Source organism: Ursus maritimus, assembly GCF_017311325.1.
Source record: "Ursus maritimus isolate PB19 chromosome X unlocalized genomic scaffold, ASM1731132v1 scaffold_X1, whole genome shotgun sequence".
Classification (NCBI taxonomy): Eukaryota; Metazoa; Chordata; class Mammalia; order Carnivora; family Ursidae; genus Ursus; species Ursus maritimus.
In genome coordinates, this window is record NW_024423319.1 from 91,441,224 (window position 1) to 91,460,760 (window position 19,537).

Here is a 19,537-nt window from a genome sequence, read left to right on the forward strand (position 1 = left end):
GTGAATCAGGGCTGATCTGGCTGAGGTTTATGGAGGGGCTCTGCCAGCCTTGCATTTAAATCCCTCCCTGCCTTCCTCTCGCACAAGTTGTAAAGTGCTTCGTAACCCCGTGACCAGGAGAAATGAGAGGCTCTGCTGAGACTGTAATCTCACTCTAAACAGGTCTCCGGCGAGGGCTGGTGAGTGGTGATACATCACGCGGCTCTCTCCTCTAAAGGCGCCCAGTGTCACCTCTACCGTGCTCCACGCTCAGGCTGGAAGATAGGAGAGCTTCCAGGGAGTGTCGGCGGGAGGTCTCCGGCGTGTAGCGGGCACAGCGCATTAGCTGCCGAGCAAGAGGCCTGGCCCACAGCCTAATTATTAACATTTGAAAGTCGGCTGCTGGGCAACTGCAGGAATAGCTTCCATGACATTTCAAAGTATGGATTTTTCTCCTCCTTCTTACTGGACAGGCCTATTGCATATTAGTTTCTGGATATACTGTCAGTGCGATTGTAGAAGCCGTCTCCACCGTGGCTACTGTGACTATTGATCACAGCAAGGATGAGTTCTTTCAGGGACAACCACCGCTAAGCACATATTGGAAAATGAGTAAAAGAAATACCCGGATTACTACCATTGTTTACTACGAATACTAATATTATATTAACTGAAGCATGTGCATGCTAGGTTCTCTAAAAAGCAAAGCACTACCCCAACCCTGTGACTACCGATCATATCCCCACCGCTAGGACATTTTCTCTTCTGTTTGGATAAGGCGCACGGATGTGGTAGAACTGTATCTCACGCGTTCAATCAATAGGCCATAATGATTCATCAATAGAGAGAAAGAGTTCACTTAAAAGTATGACCTTCCAGCCTCTGAAAAAGCATTTGTAGTTCCAAGGATTTGCTAATATGCATTTAAGAGAGTCTTTTCGGCTGGACATAGCACCGAACACTGGAGAATATGGGTTACCTTTCAGAAAAAGGAATTTTCTCCAGGCCCGGTTCGATAAATGAATCTCGACTGGATGTGGCTCCGGGGAGAGGCAAAGGGTGACTGACGCTAGACCCGACATTTTCTTGCAGTCAGTGACAGATTCGGAGATAAGTCCCATCCTGAATACGGTGAGCGCTGTCGTGTTGCTCCTGTCTCGAGGGAAGCCAGGGACCAACGCGTCTAGCGAGTGCCGAGCAGATCGTGGGAAGGAAGCGTCTGATACAGAGACGTGCCCAGTGAGATGGTTTGGAGCCTCTCTTCTTAACTGCAGATAATCCTCTCATTAAGGGCAGGTGCTTGCCTGATCTCTGGCTCACCGATTTGAGTCATTTTGTACTGTGGCTGCGAGGGGAAAACATACACGTTCGAAGCTCTTTACTTCATTATCCTATGTCTTGGCCATTTCACCTAAAATGCTACAAGAATAAGAGGAAGACTCCCCCAGCACAAGGTAGCTGTGAAAAAGTAATGAACGCAAATATTCAAAAAGCACTTTCAAGTGGTAATAATAAAAATATGAATTTACATCTATAGAATAATTTATAACTAGGTAAGACTTTGTAACTCACTTTGCATACATTATACAGGACATTTAAATCTCAAAGCCAACCTACAAAGTGTACAAATACTTTATAAATACTAAATAACTAAGACCAAGAGCAAATTAGCTTAAAAATTAACTTTACAGATGACATTATTTTAAATGAATGGAAAATCATTCTTTTAGTAATTTAACATTGGCACCAATACCCCAGAAAGATAGACGATTTGACCTCGGCTTTAAAGTTGTCTCCATTGTTAATTTCCATAAAAACCTTAACATTTGTCTAATTATAGGGTTCTGCATTCATTGATCTCACTAATTCAACTGTTTTATCTGAGTGCCTCTCCTGAATTGATAAATCTAAATTGCACATTTTCTAAACTGCTAAGCTCAGGAGAAATCTCGAAGGTGGCCCAAATGACTGTTGGAATCTTTTGCACCCGTCTAGCACCATCTACTGTAACTTTGTAATAATGGATTTATCGTCCTTCTCTCGAAACCATGATGTTCGGATCCCTTTTCTCTGTCCAGGCATTAATCATTCTACCAAAGGCATGCATTCACGGGGAAACTGAAAACCAAACGATTTTGGTGGCAAAACCTACAAAAGGGGATCTCAACTCCATGGCGTTGTTCAATTTCATCATCAAGGAATGGGTTTCTCAGATTTCCTGGCGTATCTTGAAGTCGGTGTTGCATAAGCAGTATTTCTGCTAGAAACATTTCTAAAAGGAATGAGTACTTACATATGAAAACACTGTGAAGCCCTTGCAATTGCTTTCTTTGTCCTGGAAGAATGTGTGTTCACATGATTCACACAACTTATTGTTTTATCATTTATCTGCCTCCCTGGAAATAACGGGACATAAAGAGAATGAAATCAATATTCTTTTCTACTTGCCTAGCACAAATGGATACTTACTTGGGGTCAATAGTCCTTTTTGAGGGTTTTATGTAATGTTCAAAACTACCTCTACTCCAGGTGGGGAGAAGCCAGAGGATGGAATGATGAGGGAAACATAGCGTTAGCCGAAGTTATGACCAAGGTCCGGGCTTTTGTTTGGGGCTATGGATTTGCAGGTGATTATTACATTATTCAAACTAACCGATAAACAGAATGAAAAATTAATTAAAGCAGTCCACGAGTGGACCAATGATGAGTCCATCATGTACCGAGGATTATGATAAATCTAATCCCTTGCTCCTACACAATCCAATGTTAAAAGAAAAAAAAAGAAAATGTTCCTACTTTGGTTTGAATATTGGAACCCAAAGACTTTCTGCCTAGAGAGTTTTTGACCAGTGAGGTGACATCCTGCGTCAGAGCCTCCAGACTAGTTAGGAGTGCCTAGCTAGATTCCTGATGTTCAGAAGAGTTTCCTTGTCACTAGTCTCTCTGCAGGCTATTCCAGCCTCATGGGTTGCTGCAAGGCTGCAAACCTCAGGAGATAGTATACACATCAAGAGATGGGTTTCAAGAAGGTTCCCAGCAACACTCTTCATGATCGCCCCAGACCAGAAACAACCCAAACATCTATCAACAGTAAAGAGATGTGGTACATTCACACAAAGGCATACTCTAGAGCGAGGAAAATGAATGAAATACAGCTACCACAGCACGTGGACGAAACCCACAAACACAACACTGAATATGAGAAGCCAGACACACAAAACAATGTCTATCTACTACATTATTGTATTTATGTAAAGCTCACAAAACAAGCAAAATTAAACTGTGTTGAAGGAGTGCATGCCTGGGTGGTAAAACCATAAAGAAAAGCAATGATGTCATCGTCGTAAAAGTCAGGTTAGTGGTTACCCTTGAGGGGGTGATAGAGTGACTAAGAGGACACATGGAGGGTGGGCCTCTGAAGCACCAGCAGTGTTCTGTTTCCTGACCTGGGTGGTAGGTCCATAGGTATTTGCTTTATGATAATTCCCTTGGCTATATACTTATGATCTATATACTTCTTGGAATTTCTGGTATATTTCACAGTTACAGAAACAGTTTACAGACAAACGATGAAAACCCTGCTCTGTGACTCCATTGGCCACCCAACCCCTCATCTTGTCAGTGAGTGCTCCCCACATCTGCTTCCAGCTCCTCGTCTTGTCTGGTTGCCTCTTCTCCCCATCACATACACCATGTTCTGATCATACTATTCTCTTCAGTGACTCTGCACTTTCTCTACTTCTGTGCCTAAACACCTACCCTCTTCTCCCAGCCCCATTTCCACACATTTGAATTCACTTCCATCTTTCAAGGCAGAGCCAAACCAAGACTTCTTCCATGAAGTCATCCCTGAGCTCCTCGGTCCAAGTACTTATCTTTGAACTCTGGGTTCTCATTTCCATTTGAGCCTGTTTCATAGCAACTATTATATTCTCCTTGTCTGGTCGTGTGTGTGTGTGTGTGTGTGTGTGTGTGTGTGTGTGTGTGTCCTCTTTGTCCATAGACAAAACACAGTTTTGAGCATAGTAAGTACTCAGTAAATGTAGAATAAATTCATTCTTCAATAAATGAATGAGAATCATTATCCATTTGGTTGTTTGGGACTTAAAATACCTTTGCAGAGGCTTGACCACAGAAAAAGGGTCATTGTTAGAGGTATGCTGAGAAATAACTTAACCCAGGCAGTAGAGTTTACTGGCTATTCTGAGAGCTGGGTTGGGCCATTCTGGGAACTAGCCTGCAGCCCCCAGCTAGGTCCCTCTATGCTGTTGGTCCTGGGGTTGTGACCCAAATCAGTTTTGTGGAACATATCTGGAGGGCTCTAGAAGCTACTGGGTAATTCATAATACATATATGAAGACACTCCACATGTGAGTGAGCATTTACAGACATCATACATATAGCAGCCGTTTTGTGAGCATGTGTATGAGTGTGTGTGTGTTGGTGGGAGTGGGCAGCAGCATGTGTAACTACTTTGTAAATTACTTTGTAAATCCACAGCTTACAAATGTACATGTTATCTGGTGGAATTCAGAATACCGCACTCTCTCCCCTCCCAAAGTCTGTGGGTCAGTCTGAGTAGAGAACGAGACAGGGCAATAGAGATGACTCTTAGGGCTACTTACGAAGCAACTGATGCCATCGCTGGTTAGCTGTTTGTGTGCATAAGGCCATTCATAAGTTAGGCATGCCTGAGTCATGAAATACCTACATTGTGAGCATGCATGTTTGTGTGTGTTACGGCCTATATTTGGGAGCCTGTTCATTAACAAAAGAGCATCTCTATTTTGGTTGACTTCACAGAATCATGCAAAAATACTGAAGTGTCACCAGATTTTGAAAGAGCGATTATAATGATACAAATGTTGACTTAGTTAGGAGATAAATAGAAAAAAAAGCAAAACAATGAACCATTTAGAGAAGATTCTGGAGAACTTTGGTTGGGTGACTTTGAAAGGCACAGAAAGTATCTTTGGGTGAAGAGTCCTGTTCATCTGTTTAGCTCAAGTCAGAAGTAATTGTTCAGAAAGGGGCGGGGGGGTGACCTTCGTGGTTATTGGGCAAGACCATTAGTAGAGTTACAGGATCACAAATAAGTTTTGCATGTGGACTCTAAAATGCATTATACACATATGAAGTATTAGATGCAAAGTGTAGTTAATGGCTAACAAATGTTTGAAATCCAAAGCTATTCCAGGAAAGGAGGAATGAAATGAGTCCATGTTATATTCATTAGGCTAATGGCCTCCAACATTTGATATGTTACCCGAACATTCTGTGAATTGCTAGCTTTAACATGTTGTGATTTGTTTGGTTCAAAAATTATCAAGAAAATTCGGTGGAAGTCATTGAAATGATGCCCACATAACGATCTGTGAAGAAGTACTTTTAACTTAGGAATAGGAGAACATTCCCTGTGCTTTTCCTCAGGTCCTAGATGAAGTATAATTCAGGAAATGAAGTCATGTGATTAGGAAATATCATTAACTTTCTTTGTTATTACGTCATGATCATTTTTTATGGTTTGGATAGTTTCTTTACAAGTCCCTTATGCAAGCTCTAAACCTAAATAGTTATCTCTGTTTGGAAAAAATTTGGAACTGTCAGTGAATTTTATCTAGTTGTCCGTAAGGAGACACAGCAAAAAATAGGAGGCTGTTTGGTTTTACCTTGAATTTGCTAGTTTAAAAGTACTGCAGCTGCATATTTCACTGGGGTTCTCTGAAGAAACGTGGAGTTTTGATTTTGAATGTCAAGGCATTTTTTTTTAGCATTGTCATTGGAGGTTTACAAGTGTTTTTCAGTTTTGGATGCTGGAGAAAATGAAATAAACCATAATAAAAATAATTTTGTCCAGGTGGCACATAAATCAGTTGAGGAAATACAGTTCTTTGTGGCAAATAAAAAACATATGTATTACCAAGTGCACTGAAATGTTATTATTCATCAAATGAATGTTATAGATGCGTTAGAATTTAGAGACGTGAGGAAGAAGAATGTTAAGGTAGAACATAGCAATAGTGCATATTTTTGCCTAATGCGGAATTGGAAACAAATACGTGAGGACTTTTGCACGAATTCGGAAGAGTTGAAGTTCATTTCTGAGGTCCATGGGGATCTCCCATTAGGAGGACTATCTGCTGCTATTTTCTCTTTATTCACCATTTGTTGAAAACTGCTGAATTACTATCCAACTCCAACTAGAGAATTGGGAAATAGAGGGGCACCTTGGTGGTTCAGTTGGTTAAGTGTCCGACTCTTGGTTTTGGCTCAGGTCATGATCTCAGGGTCATGGGATCGAGCGCCATGTCGGTCTCCATGCTCAGCTCAATGTCTGCTTGGGATTCTCTCTCTCCCTCTTGCTCTGCCCACCCCCCCCACACGTACGCACACTCCAAATAAATAATACGTACATACATACATACATAAAATGCTTTTAAAAAGACTTGGGAAATAGAAATTACAGCGGATACAGTGTTAGCTAGGAAGAAACCTGGTTGCAGAGTAATTTGGAAGCAACAGGAATGTTCGATGACATGTATGTGTGTGTGGATATTTAGAGTGTATGCGTATTCATCTTTTTGTTATTTGGCTAACCACTAGAGTTTGTAAATTATTCTTCTAACCAGAAATCAGATATTTCCATCTATGTCCTTTCTGCATTTAGGTATGCAGATTATGCTGTATTATTTCATTTGTCCTCATTCGTGTATTATTATATAATTTTCTGATCATTTTCTGTGTATTGCTTTGCAATATAATTACAACTTTGAAATGGTTTGTAATTGCTTTTGTGACCCCCCCCTTGACTGTTCCCATGAAGTGTGTAATACACAAGACACGCAGGTACTTAAAATTGCTTTTAAACAAATGAATGAATTTATTTATTCACTATTCTCTACCATTGAGTTATTTCAAGAGACTGGAGTTCAAGGAATTGATGTGGGATATAAAACTTTGTTGGCTTTAGTAACAGTAATCCTTTTCATAGTTTAGTATTTTCTTCAATTCCTTGTATATTCCTTCTATTTTCATGCCAATTTTGCACAGAAACTAGGAGTTTCAGGCTGAAAGGAAAGGAAAACATAACTTTGCTCCTTTTCTATGACATTTACTGAGCAGGAATGAGCTATTTCGATTTTAATTTTAAAAATACTTTTGATGCAAGGGCGCCTGGCGGGCTCAGTCGGTGGAGTGAGCGACTCTTGATCTTGGGGTTGCAAGTTTGAGCCCCACATTGGGTGTAGAGATTGCTTAGAAATAAAATCTTAAAAAAATACTTTTGATGCATTATTTTTGTACTCAAACTATTCCTTGATTTAACCAGAATCGTTATAGTGTATCACAATGTCCACCATTTGATAGCAACTTTTTTCAAATGGAAATTTCTAGTTATTTTTCTCTTAAACCCAAATTTATAAATTATTGCTAAGGAATTTTATATGATTAAATGAATACTACCAGCATTTACCTCTCTAATGAACTTGATACATTCATCGCTTAAAATGGAGGTTTGACCAAAGTCATTTGTTGGCTAAATGCACATTTGTTATGCACAAATTATTTCTTCTTTGATAATAAATTCAGTCTCTTTAAATTTCTTTCTCTTCCTCCTCCTCCTTCTTGACCTGCAAATCATAAAGAGGGCAGAGGTAACAGAAATAAATTATCAGAGATTTTATGAAGATTTTGAAAAATAGGATGAGTTAGAAAAGATCCGTGTGAATGATGACCTAAAACAAAACCAGAATGTTCTTTCTCAGGTAAGAGTGTTTTACATTAAGACAGATGTTTATTCAATACTCAGCACACAGGTCAGACTATGGTTAAGAAAATATTCCACGATTTAATGCATCAATTAACACAAGTTAAAATTGTCACAAAATCCTATCTTACAGCATCAGAGCTCTTGATAGGAACCTGTCACGATGTTAAGGTTCAGATTTAAGGAACACATGTCGCTCCTGTGGTTTGCCCGAGTGTGTGAATGTGTCACATGGTCAAATATCAAATGGGGACTGGATTGAAATAGTCTCCCTTGATATGTGATGTAGTCAAACCTTATGTAATACTGGGTTTTAAAAGTGAAACCAACCAGCGATTAGGAAATGTCAGCAGGAGTACTGATCCTAAACCTAGCTTAGCACTTCGAATGCTCAAACATGCTGAATTAATGAGTTAATGTTTGGATGAGGCATGGATCATGTTTTGAAGAATTGAGGTTGGCCTGTTGCCTTCCACAATTCTGGGTCCTCATTTACAAAGAGAGGATAAAATTGATTCTGGAAGTGCTTCAGGAAGTTTTAGGTCACAGTTGATAAGTGTTTTGTGGGATGTGTCGGGACAGTCATAGCGACAGGGCACCTTCTCCATTCCATTTATGTTTGGGACCCCAAAAGCAGTGACAAGTGCTTCAAGGAACTCGGGAAATCAAAGAGCTGATAGCTTCTTGGTGGTTCAGGGCACTCAGGTCTTATGACATTTTTGACATCCACTACTTAACATAAGAAATGTCCCAGCGTGTCAGAAGCCCACCAATCTCGTGTCCTGTATGGGAAGGTGATACCCCTCCTCTGTAAGAATGTGGCGATTTGCATTCATGCCGTCATCTTCAGAAGTTAGGGATGTAACTTGCACCTGTCTGATTTGCCTTTAGTGAACTGCTACGGTTCTGTGACCCACGAATTGATCCAAATTCTCCTTGAGCACATTCACCTTCCCATCCTGCCCAGCTTTGCGGGTGTAATGAATTCCACGTGTGTATTCGACACTGCATAAACAGATTCTTCATGTTTGTTCTAAAACCAAGCCCCATAAGTTTTAGGGTACACTGTACCCTCTAGACCTATTACCAATAAGCTTATGTGCGTGCTGGCCATACCTTCTTGGTGTCTTTTTGTTGATCCTATACCCTCTATCTTAGGGGGGGATCATTGTACGCAGGAATTAAGATATTTCAATACCTTCACATGTAAGCCCAAATAAAATACACCCGTGTTTTTGCAATTCTGAAAATTCTCCAGAACAAAAGCTTTTCTGTGTTAGATTTTGGAAACTCCCAACTCCCTTCAACAGATTGGTTCTGTGACAAAGAAAAAGATTTGGTATGCAAACACTCCTAGCCAGAGCACATACAGACTTTCATAATTCACTCAGATATACCAGTCTAACCCTCAATATGTGATAAAAATTGATTATCCATTTAAAGTTGTTTCATGGTCCATGCATGTGTTTCCACTGGTGTTTTAAGTGGCTTTACACAGAGTGAAATAGCATTACTTAAACAGTAAAGTATAAACATAATATGGCTCGTTTATTAAGGTCCCAATGCTGCAGCTGGAAGGCATCCCAGGCAGTCCTGATGCATAGAAACCGTCAGTGTCCTTGGCTTCGTAAGCTGCGGAGACAATTGCGACACCTCGATGTGGTCTATGATGACCCTTCTCTCCTTCTCTAGCAATAGACGAGACACTGTGCTTTTATCTTTCCTCCTAATCCAACCATCTCTTGTCAGTCGTGCATTGTTCACATGAGTTGCTTGGTAATAAGTGCTGCAGCTGAAATTTTAGAGTGGATTGGAATCCATTTCAATGTAAAAGCTTGGAATTGTCATCTCTGTTGATGGTTGTCGTCAAAGGAAGGAGTGTGGTCAGTAAGGTCATGGAAAAAAGGGTAAAAAAAAAAAAAGCCTGCTGAATTTTGCATAAAATCCTAGTGAATTTCCCCAAATCTGGTCTCTTCTGAGCCTTGGCTGTGTCCCAAATCAGCAGGGATGACTGTTAGTGCCCACCTGTAGCCCCTGGACACAGCCCATCTCCGTGCAAGCCAACCGGATGGCCTCCAGCTGACCACATCTGCAGCTCTTTGCTGTTGGGCTTTCTCTGGTTGCCAGAGCCCCCTTGGTTTACCCATTAAGTCAGGCTGGCAGTGCTGGGGAGCCAACAATGAAAGTTACCATCTGCCCCAGGCTTATCTGCAACTTGGATGAAATATTTCTTAGATGTGATCTTTACTGTCCCCACACGTTTCTAGTGGAATTGAGCCATGGTTTCCCACTGTGGTAACCTGCCCAATAACACATACCTTAGTGGACTTCTCCCCTTCCTTACTCCCCTATCGTAACTTTCTGGAATTTTCCCTCAAATAAACTTGCTCTCACGTTTTTGTCTCGAGGTCCGATTCTGAGAGAATCCAAACTTAAATGATTTTTTAAAAACTGTATGTTCTCTGGCTCAACCTCAGATGAATTGAATCAGTATCTCAGGGGAGCGAGGCCCAGGATCAGATTTTTAACACATGCGAGTAACCCTCATGTGTGGCTAGCTGGGAAACACTGAGAACCCCTTCACCACAATCCCTCTCTCCCCACAGACTTCAACAGTAACAAGGGGAGGCAGGAATGGCTTCTAGAACACAGCGGCCATCAGTGAAGTGGTACTCACAGTGTTCAAGCATGGCTTCCATCGCCTTCCTGCTGGGATTCCTACAAACTCCAGGAAATTGTATGTGGAGCTTGGATGACGGCAACCTGCCCTCATCCTTTTAGACTTTCAGGAGGTCGTTCGGTTTGTTTCACCCCGCACTTGGATGCCACAGGTCAAGCAGAAGGTTCTGAGTTGCCTACGGACCAAAATCGCTGGGATGTACTTAAAACCAGACTGCATATTTAGAATTTCCTCTGGTTCATCCCAAGCAAAAGGATGGTCTTTTACTATGTCTTTCAAGACAAGAGCGCTCAGTGCTTAACAATCACGAGTAATGCAAGCTGAATCGGGGGCCAGATCCTTGTTGTGCCTACTAACGCCTTTCAGTAGCTAGAAGGAAAAGCTAGTCAGAGCCCACCCCACACGTGTGCCAGACCTGCAGGAATGAAGCATTCGTGGTTCAGAACTCACCGAGGCCATTTCTGGCTCCTCCACTTGAAAGGTTTAAGAATAATTTCGAGAAGTTGGAACAAAATTCCTTTGAAAACTAAAGAATGAAAATACATTTTCTGTGGAACCAGGTGGAAGGAACTGTGTGTACTTAACCTGGAGAAGATACTACTGATGGGGGTAAGAATAAATTGTCACCAGACTGGGTCTTGAAGAATCAGAAGGCTTGTTGTAAGCATATATTTTCTTTTCTTTTGCATTTTTTATTTAAGAATATATTTTAAATAGAGATTCATTTCTTTAATTCAACCCATGTCTTTGCATTTCTAACATGGGCCAGGTGGTACGCCGGGCACAGGGGGTTCCAAAGGAGAGTCAGAAGCAATCCCGGCTTCTAATAAACTCACTGTTGTGGAGTTTGGGGCAAACAAGAACTGATAGAGTGCTACATTCTTGTAATGAATAGAGTGTGATATAGCTTCAGAGGAGAGAGTGGTTCCTTAGGATAACGTGGTATGTCAGAAAAGGTATGCGTAATTGCTTTTAAGCTGGAAAGCACTAGAGAAATGCTATTGAGAACAGCTGTACCTGAGGAAGGGGGAGGGAGGCGCTCAAGGAAGATTTCAGAGAGAAAGTGGGAAGATTTCAGAGAGAAAGTGACTTTTGTCCTGGGCCTTGAAGACCAGAAGGCTTTCAACAGGCAAGGTGAGGAGCAAAGACAGTTGGGCCCTGGGCCCAAGGTGCACAAAGCCTGGAAGTTCGTGTTGGGGGCCGTTTGCTGACTCGCCGGCGGATTCTGTGTGGGCCAAACATTTTCCCTTCTCCCCAAGGCTACCCCCCCCACCGGGGCCTGCTTCTATTTACCTCTCCTCAACATCACAGACGTCTCTGTGAGCTTGCGGGCCTCTCTGTCTTGGCACCTCAACATCCCTGGAGCTTTTTCCACCTTTCCCTCGGAGATGAAATGTTCAGAAACCATAAATCCAGCCCACCCGCTGACACATCTGAGCCGGAGCCTCTGCTCCCAGACCAGCCCCTTCCTCTGTCCGCGACCTCATCCGCCCCTGGGCTTTGTGAGTTTTGAGCACTCCCTCGACCCTTCTCTGTCATCTTAAGTCTTTCCTACTCCACTGATTTTTTTTTTTGCTTTTTCTTGAATTGCATCCTCAAGTTTCCCCTACCTTTGACAATCCCCCTCCATACCCTTCCCTTTACCTCCCTTCTCCTATGAAATGATAGCCCCTCTCCCTTCCTTTCTTCCCCAGTCTTCTAGAAGGCTTTATCTATACCTGCTGCCTGTGCTTCCATACCCACTGCCTCTGTAATTTCTTCGAACCCAACGCCACCTCTTCATAACCGATCTTTCCCTCCCACCACCCTGCTGCCCGCGCTCCGTGCGAGTCTCGCAGCCCCCACCCCAATCGGCACTGCCTGCATCTCTGTGCTTTCTCCCTCAGCTTTGAGGGGCAGAGCTCACTCCTCCATTCACTAAACAGCTGTGTTCTACCCGATCCCGCTTCTCTGCCTCATATACATATTTTTCCGTAAAGGTGTTCACCCTCGAAGACCAACACTCATGTCTATGTGTTGGGATGACAGCATGAGCCTAGGGCTCCTGGAACATGAATAGGCAGTGATTCAATGGGTCTAGGGGTGGAAGGAGCTTTGGGGAGGATCCTAAAGGCGGTCGTAGCCTAAATAAGTGTCAGGGGAGACAGTCTGGCCATTAGCAGAAGTCTGGAAGGCAGGAGAGGAAACTAATTTGTGGACAATGAGTCCCAATCTATCTGTGCTGAGTGTGAGAAGGCAGCAAGGTTACCCAGGAAGTTGAGCCAGCCCACTCGGCATTAAGATACAGACCAAAGAGGTTTGGAAGTCACCTGCTGACTGGCGTGGCTGACACCAGGAGCGGGGTGGGCTCACCGGGAGACAAGGCTAGAGGAAAAGGAGAGAACCAGGGGCGGAGCTTTGCGGTGAAGGCAGAAGCGAAGCTAGAGATTCTCTGAAGGAGGGCTTCTCGCCTCCCTCCACCCCATCCTCCAGGTCATCCTGATGGGCTTGAAGCACAGATCTGTCTGGTCACACCCTTGCTCAGAAACCCTCAGTGGCTCCCATATGGCACGACATGAAACAAATAGAAGAAACAATCTCTGTAGCTCAAGGCTCTTCAAGGTCTAACCCTTGTGCAGCTTACCTTGTCTATCACCACTCCCTGGCAGGGGCCATGCTGTGACCCAGGGGTTCTGGACCTTGAGCACACAGCAGAACCACGTCGGGGGGCCTGTTAACACACAGATGGCCAGGCCCCACCCCCAAACTTTCTCACTCAGTAGTTCTGGGGTCGCACCTGAGAGTTTGCGTTCCTAACAGTTTCCTAGCGATGGGACTGCTGCTGGCAGGACCACATTCAAGGACCATGGCTTTAAGCCCTGCAGGCTCCCCCCACCAGGACAGGGGGGGTTCTGCCTCTGTGTCTTTGCAGATGATATTCCATGCCTGTAATTCCACCTTCTTTTCATTGCCCAAGGCAGTGTTCTAGAAAACTTCCTAGACCAATTCTCCTCGGTGGCTGTACACCATGATTCTTTTCTACCTTCTGCTAATAGGTGTTCTGCACCTCTGATAAGGCAGGGACTCTCCTGGATTTGATTTGCCAAGACAATTCAGAAAGCAATCCTACAGACTCAGCCCTGAGCCCCTGTTGGATGGGGCCAGTCTTGCTATGTTGATGGGCTTGCTGCCTGCCCCCCCCCCCACCCCGTGAGGACCCTGGGTGGTCCCAAGGCTTGCAGAGTGGGGGAGGGGAGGGGGCCAGCAGCTCTAACTGTGACGCTCTGGAGAAAGACTGATTCAGAGGCTGACGTTGGCAGTCCCTTACCAGTGCATATGCCTTTTGTCCCCTTCTAGAACACAGATTGTGCAAATGCCAGAGTAGAACTCTCTTTGTATTCTGTGTTGCCTGCAACTGCCTTGTACATAAGAGGTGCTTCTTCCTGAATGAGTGAAATGAGAAACAGCCGCGTGTCCAATTTGTTATTTGCTTCTAAGTTTATTTAAACAGAAGAGGCCATGACAGATGACATCTGTGCCATACACATTTGTCACATCGATGTCACATTTATGTTAACATGCAGCTTTTGAAAGTACATTTCGTACTATCTCCATTATCTTCTGTTATCCTCCCATTTTTATCTGATCAATTAGGAGGTAGCTTTTGACCAGCTGGCCATTAGGCAAAGAGACATCTATTTACCTATTTGATAGAGCCTAGGAGACTCGGACAATTCAAAATAGGGCATTTCTAAACGATGATTTAGAAAATTAAGATATTAACCTCGTACAGAACTTTGTTTTCCAAAAATAAACATTTTTTTTTTTTTAAAGGACAGTTCAGTGGATTTGAATTTTTTGGAAGACTTTTATACCAGGCTCTTCCGGCTCACAGCACAGTAACATAGCACCATTTTGCCATCTAGTGTTGGGCGGCGGTATTACCTGTGATAAGCGCTGAGCAGTTTTCTTGAGCCTTTTGCAAGGACGTCTGCGGGGAGTTGAATAGATCTTAGAATCCCAAGGATCCCAGTTTCTTAAAAGTCAGGCTTCTTTTTCATCCTTCCCTCCTCAAAGCCTCTGGTAAACAACAGAACTGAGCTAAATTCAGAATATACTGCAAGTGTGTCCTTAGGAATCACACACAGGCGTCTGCTGGGAGATTTCCTTCTGGGGGGAGTGGATGGCAGAGAGGACAGCAGCCACAGAAGTGGGTCCAAGTCTCTCAGCTGCAGCAGCCATAGCATTGAGCAGGGCTTCAGAAGTAAACCTCAGTTCAGGAGGGTACGTAGATTCAGGTGAATCTAGCCAGCGTCCGGAGCAGTTATGACCAGGGTTCAAATCCTTGTTCTGCCATTTACAGCGGTGGCACCTTGGGGAAGTCATTTGGCCCCTCTGTACCTCAATTCCCACATCTGTAAAATCGGGATGATGATACTCCCCAGTCGAATGGTTGTGGTTGGTATGAGTTCGGAAATGTAAAGCACACATGCTATTGACTGTACAATATTTGCTAGAATCCCCGGTCTGTGATTTAGCACTTCTGCAAATTTAAGCAGATTTCTTAACTTCTTTGAGCCTCAGGTTCATTATTTGGGGGGATGTAATACTTTTTGGTTAGAAGTGGTAGCATACCTAGTGTATTTGCCACCCACTGCAGTTAATTCTTAACCCTGTCCTCCCCTATACGACAAAACCTTTTCCCATAAGAATCCTAAAAGGAAACAAATGATTCTAACAGCCAGCAAAGAAACACAGTGAAAAATTGTCTTTTCCTGAACTTCCATTCCAGTAAAAATATAAAATGAAATAAATATAAATATCATCATACCAAAAGGAAAAAGACATTGGATCAATATATTTTTTAAAGATTTTTTTATTTATTTATGTGACAGAGAGACAGTCAGCGAGAGAGGGAACACAGCAGGGGAGTGGGAGAGGAAGAAGCAGGCTCCCAGTGGAGGAGCCCGATGTGGGACTCGATCCTGGAACGCCGGGATCACGCCCTGAGCCGAAGGCAGACGCTTAACGACTGTGCTACCCAGGCGCCCCTGGATCAATATTTTTATCTGTATTCATATGCTTTTTAAAGACGGGGAAACCAGGAAGCCTGGGTGGCTCAGTCGGTGAAATGTCTGCCTTCTGCTCAGGTCATGATCCTGGGGTCTTTGGATTGAGTCCCGCAAGGAGCTCCTTGCTCAGTGGGGAGCCTGCTTTTCCCTCTGCCTACCGCTTCCCCTGCTTGTGCTCTCTCGCTCTCTCTTTCTCTCTCAAATAAATAAATAAAATCTTAAAAAAAATAAAGATGGGGAAACCACATGAAGAAACATGCCCACTAGAGTGAACGCCACGTGTTTCAAAGAATGATTTGTACCTAGAATGCAGATCAAGGCATCGCAAGTTCTGTTTCTTTGTTTTCACCATCACTGTGCTATCTGTGCGTTCGCCACGTACCATTTGAAAGCGGAAATATGTAGTACCACCAGGACTAGGGACACAAACTGCACCCAAAGTGAGCACAGATGGTTTCTCACCAACACGAACTTACCGTAAAAGCGAATGTGCGTGGCTGAGCCCACCTGTGTCAGCGGTCTCCTGTGTAATGGGGTGGGGGGTCCTCTGCATCATCTTCCATGCAGAAAACAATCTTTATTAAAGGGTAAGTAATGCAAATGTGCCTATTTGAAACTCACATATATAGCATTTAAAACTCAACAGTGACCTTGGGAATTTTAGAACTGAACTCAATACGATATTTGCAGGGGGGCGACAAGGGGAAGAGTATTATCACTGACATTCTGAACTACTTGCACACGTTGATAATAAAAGGTACAGATTTGTAGTAGGTTTTATTGTTTAAAATTTGCCCACCAACAATGCATCCTCCTTTTTTTTTTAAAAAAAAGATTTTATTTATTTATTTGACAGAGAGAGACAGCGAGAGAAGGGAACACAAGCAAGGGGAGTGTGAGAGGGAGAAGCAGGCTTCCCACCGAGCAGGGAGCCCGATGCGGGGCTCGATCCCAGGACCCTGGGATCATGACTCGAGCCAAAGGCAGACGCTTAACAGCTGAGCCCCCCAGGCGCCCCACGATGCATCCTCCTATTGCCTGCACCTGGGGCCCACTGCGCTCACTGCCCTGCCCTTGGTACCCATTGCCTGCAAGAGTTCAATGAGAGAGGCTGCCAGGGAAGTTCATTCAATAATAAATATTTGACATATGCAATATTCTTCCTTGAGTTATCTCCTCCTTCTCCTCCTACCAACCCAAAGCCTGGCCCTCCATCCTCCAGTGTGCCCAAATAAATGATTTCGAGCCTTCAGGTGACTAGTGAATGACAAGCTAACCAACAAATCCTGTGTTCTATGTTGCTTCATGATAAATAATCCACAGCTTAGGCCTTCATTTGGAAACGTGGGTTTTCTCTGTATTTCCCCTCAAGACATCTGTCAACACCAAAAGACTAGAGTTGGTCTGAGTTGTCTTGGCAGTCAGGTGTGGAGGTACCACTGCGGGGGGTTGGCCCACAGGCCTGTCATTTGCCTGTCTGCTCTCAGATCTATTCCCAGCCCTACTTCTCCTCGTCTCGGTGTGACAAAGCACTCCATGTCCCCGCCTTCTGGGCAGGGCAGGCCAATAGGAGGCCTGGACAGAAACTGGTGGGCGGAAGCCTGGCCTCATTGCCTCCGGCTTGCCTGCAATAGCTCTGTCTCTTCCACTGAGACAAGTTTCCTGAGAGTTCATGAAGCTTAAGCCCCAGGGCCTCTCACTTGCACAGCCCCTTCCAATGCCCTGTGTGTATAATTCATTAACAGCTTTTTTGAAAGTTAATTTACAAACCATAAAAATCACCCATTGTAAGTGTATGGTTCGATGGTTTTTAGTAAATGTTATCGAGTTGTGCAACCGTCACCACAATCCAATTCCAATTTTAGAACATTTCCATTGGCCCCCAAAAGTTCCCTCAGGTCTTTTCAGTCCATCTTGGCTCCTGAGCCCAGGGCCCGGTAAGCACGAATCCACTTTCTGTCTCCATGAATTTGCCCATCCTGGACATTTCGTATCAATGGAACTGTATGGGAAGTGGTCCTTCGTGATTGGTTTCCTTCACGGCGCGTCGTGTTTCTGAGGCTTATCCGTGCTGTAGCATGTGTCAATTGTGTTTTTCCTTTCTTATTGCGAAATAGTATCCATTGTATGGGTAGTCCCCACTTCTGTATTCGTTCACCAGTTGCTGGACCTGAGTGTAATTTCGTATTTGTAATTTTGCATTATTTAGCTTCAAAAGGGTTCCCCAGATTGTCTGAGCTTTGGGCCCCCAAAGCCCGGAGCTGCGTCTGTCTCTGCGGCCGCAGTCCTGTGGCAGGCGGCCTCTAAGAGGCCTCCCCGTGATTCAGCCTCCCGGTCTTCATTGTCCTTTGTAGTCCCTTCTTCTTGAGTGTGGGTTGGCCCAAGTGGCTCCCTTCTAACAAACAGAATATGGCTAAAGTGTTAGGATGTTACTTCCAAGATGAGGTCACAAAAAGACTGTGTCTTCCATCCTGTTCCCCCTTCTCATGTGCTCGTGCTCTCTCTCTGTCTCTCTCTCAGAGCCCTTGCTCTACAGGGACAGCGTGCCATATTGAGCACGGCCCTATGGGGAGGCCCACGTGGCAAGGAACTGATGTCTTCAACCGACAGCCGGTGAAGACTTGAGGCCCGTCAACATCCACACGAATGAGCTTGGAAGCAGAGATCCTTTCCAGTAGAGCCTTGAGCAGCCCCAACCGACACCTTGATCGCAGCCTCGTGGGAGACCGTGAACCAGAACCACCCAACTAAGCTGCTCCCGAATTCTTGAGCTGCAGAAACTGTGAGGTAATCGGTTTTGTTGTTTGCCTCTGCTAAGTTTGGGGGCTGACCTGTTAGTCACCTATAGACAAATAGAAGCCCTCGCCCGGCAGCCTTCAGCTTGTCTCTAGCTCCTGCCACACGAGCATAACTTCGGCGTCTGGTAACACCACCTCCTCCCGCGGCCTCCTCGTCCTAAGGGTAGTGGCACCTTCCCGCTGCGGCTACCGTCTGTGTCGCCTGTGGGCCCTTCCTTGACCTCTTACCCTCCTCTGCCCCATGTAACCAGCTGCTGGGGTTAACTCCCCCGTGTTTCAAATACCTCGAGTGGTTTCTGTTTCCAGCATTGCAGGGGAGAGCAGTTCATCTTCTGTGACACGTAGCCTCACTTGAGTCTTCACAAGTCTGTTTAGAGAAAGAAAAAAATTAGCGTGGGACCAAGAGTCTTGTAGGTCCTAGAATCAGTCTTCACAAATAAAATAGGTCACGACAGAAAGCCACCCGCTGAGCTACCGGATCGCGCACAACAGTTCTAAAAGGTGATGACAGGGTGACTGAGCAGCCCTCCTCTCCATTCCGGTCCGCGGCGAGCGCTCGGGAGCAGGGACACAGGGTGGGTGAGCAAGCGTGGGTATTCTCCAAGAGCAGCGGCTGCCGTCTTGGGGATCCCTCTTGGTGGAGTCTCTCTGAGGCCACCACAGGGGGAGGGGGCATCTGCGGCTGCTCCAGGGGCAGACGTGATCATGAGCAGAGGGCCAAGCTCACCTCCTCTGAGGCTCGCGCAGTCTCACCGAGGGCTCCGTACCGCTTAGGTCAGAGCCTGGCTGCTCTGGGAATGGACTTCAGCCCCTAGCACGGTGAAGAAGTTTCTACAGACTGCTGCAGGGCTGGTGAACCAGCAGACACGATGTGTTCTTTCCCTGCTGGACGAAGTCACTGCTCTTTCCCAGCCTGACCTGGGAAAAGAGAAAAGGAGCCTCTAGGTTTGGTTCCTCGTCTTTCAATCCCTTGCTTGGTTGGGGGCAGGGGCTGTTGGCCGGGGAACTGTTTTCCTCGGGTGCTCTTTTTGCTTCTGGCCCCCAGTGCTGTTATTGCCTCTCGTGCGTGGGGCCAAAGAGTAAACCGAGCCACAAAGATTAGCCCCTGGCATCTTTCGGCCCCCTTGGGGGCTTACTGTCCTGTGCAACCAGCTATCATTCTTCATTCCCCGCTGTAGCCCATGATTCTCTCTCCCCTGCTTCCGGCACCTTCTCCCTTTCTCCTGCGTTATTTCATGGACCAGCACCTTCAACACCCCCCCCC

At 44.8% G+C, this 19,537-nt stretch overlaps 1 long non-coding RNA gene across 1 annotated transcript in view; it reads left to right on the forward strand.

Moving 5' to 3' along the window:
• LOC121103352 overlaps positions 1-19,181 on the forward strand; it is a 40,034-nt gene extending 20,853 nt beyond the window's left edge. Inside the window, exon 3 of the long non-coding RNA XR_005835523.1 lies at positions 17,996-19,181. This is a non-coding gene — a long non-coding RNA (uncharacterized LOC121103352). The remainder of the gene's footprint in view (positions 1-17,995) is intronic.
• Positions 19,182-19,537: the final 356 nt, after the last annotated feature.